Source organism: Homalodisca vitripennis, unplaced genomic scaffold (assembly GCF_021130785.1).
Source record: "Homalodisca vitripennis isolate AUS2020 unplaced genomic scaffold, UT_GWSS_2.1 ScUCBcl_4676;HRSCAF=11002, whole genome shotgun sequence".
Classification (NCBI taxonomy): domain Eukaryota; kingdom Metazoa; phylum Arthropoda; class Insecta; order Hemiptera; family Cicadellidae; genus Homalodisca; species Homalodisca vitripennis.
The window spans coordinates 22819-25002 of NW_025780788.1; the positions used below are offsets into that span (position 1 = coordinate 22819).

The 2184-nt window shown below is 37.5% G+C and overlaps 1 long non-coding RNA gene across 1 annotated transcript; it reads left to right on the top strand.

The window, feature by feature from the left end:
- The first annotated feature begins 267 nt into the window (after positions 1-267).
- On the top strand, positions 268-1730 carry LOC124373027. Its single transcript, XR_006923393.1, has 3 exons — positions 268-390; positions 481-558; positions 1561-1730. It is a non-coding gene; the product is annotated as an uncharacterized LOC124373027 (long non-coding RNA).
- The last annotated feature ends 454 nt before the right edge of the window (positions 1731-2184 follow it).

The window sequence follows — 2184 nt, forward strand, 5'->3', positions numbered from 1 at the left end:
TCGAGTTTGCTTTTTCTGCCTCCTCCATAAAGGATCAACCTTACAGAAGCTCGAGGTTTACGAAATTTCCACTCTCCTGTCGATTACAGAACCAGTTTAATTGTGGGCAAAATAAATATTTTGCACTGTTTTATTTTTTAGTCACTAACTTAACAGTGAATGTCTGAGAGCCCTGTTTACAGACGATGAGGTAGGAGAGCAGAGTCGGACACCTGACCCAGGGTCGGTCATCTACTCCTGAGATCCCCCCGAGCCGACTGAGGCGGCAGTCTGCCGGGGATATTCTGGAAGCTGAGTTGAGGGGAGAATACGAACCCGAGGTCCTGGCCTCCCAGCGCCGGCGTGCAGCCCGCTCGTCTATCGCCGGGCTTCCTCATCATCACCACTTCGGTAAAACCTCCCGTCAACCTCTTGAAAAATATAACGATTCGTTTTATAAGAATGATTCAATTATATTCTAAGAACGAATAAATTTTTCAGCTTCCCAAGTCTGGGAGAGACGATGGTCACGGAGCTCAGTACACCCGTATACCAATGCCTTCTTACAAGACGCGTTCGGTACGTCCAACCTGCTGGTATCAATTCTGTATCCATAGTTAAGACTAGTGACTAGTTAAACAATGTATATATAGGACACTCCGACAAATGAAAGATAAAATAGACAGCGGACTGGAAAATAGTCTATTAATATGTTTGTCTTAAAATAATTTGGAATCCGTGTAGGAAATTATTATAGATTTCAAGCCTTTTCAAATCATTTCATTTTTGAACACACAGGTATAAAAACGTTATACTATAACATAAAAACATTTTATTGTGTCCACACAGTCTGACACAGCGTTACTTAGTGTGAAAACATCTGTAATATGATTTCCTAATAAGTTTTAAAAATTCAAATGCGAACCTTTTAGTATATTCCCATTAATTTTCAAAACGCCAAACAATATTCTACTACATAATATTTTATTCATCATAATAATCTTGAAATGCTGCTTTATAATGATTAAACCGTACCAGGAGTCATCATCACCGGAAGATGTAATATATAGAATTTTTAAAATCTACGTTTACATTCATTGAATATTACTGGTTACTTCCTTTATTTTGTGTATATTAAACAAAGAAAAGATGTTTAAAGCTTTACACACAAAAAGTTGCTATGTTAGAATACAACACAACAGTTTTGCTGTCACCGGCTGCATTTCATTTCGCATAGGCAAGCAAAATAATAAAATGTCGTCAAGTATTACTGTACACCAAACCTTACGAAATCAATGTTTTCACACAACCAATACCAACACTATACGTTGGAATTTATTGCAACCTAAAACATAAATGAGCGTTAATTATTAAAACTACGTTAATGAAATGAAAAAAGGTTACACCTTACTGAGAACTCCCGATGGTTTGTTAAATAAAAAAAAACTGTTTTTAATGTATCGTAAAAGCTCAGTTTTATATATTTTCTGTACTATGAATTAATATTTATTAAGGGGTACTGTTATAAACTTTGTTTTTCAACGTTATTCACCTTACTGAAGTAGACGATAACTGTGTAAGGTCCACCAACAGGGGGGGCAACTGTGGAAGAGGATCTTCCCGGAACCCCTCTGCCAGAGGATACTCATCCTTCGTGCAAGGATGAAGTGAAAGTGCCACTCAGAGAGGAGGTACAAGAGGAGGATAGCGCGCCCGTCGAGTTCTCCACAGGAGGCATACCTTCCTTCAAAAATCAGGTATATAAGATTCAGATATATCTTCCTTGGCAATTCAGATTATTAAATAGTTCGTGTGCACAACTACTCATCAGATGGGATTCAAGTCGAGTTATCCACAGGAGGCATACCTTTCTTCAAAAATCGGATATTTATAATTACCTTCCCAATTCGGATTATTAAGCAGTTAGTGTCCACAACTACACATCAGATAGGATTAAAGTCGAGTTCTCCACAGGAGGCATACCTTCCTTCAAAATCAGTAACATACTAATCTTTTCAATTCATATTATTAAGTAGTTAGTGTCCACAACTACACATCAGATAGGATTAAAGTCGAGTTATCCACAGGAGGCATACCTTTCTTCAAAATCAGTAACATGCTAATCTTTTCAATTCATATTATTAAGTAGTTAGTGTCCACAACTACACATCAGATAGGATTAAAGTCGAGTTATCCACAGGAGGC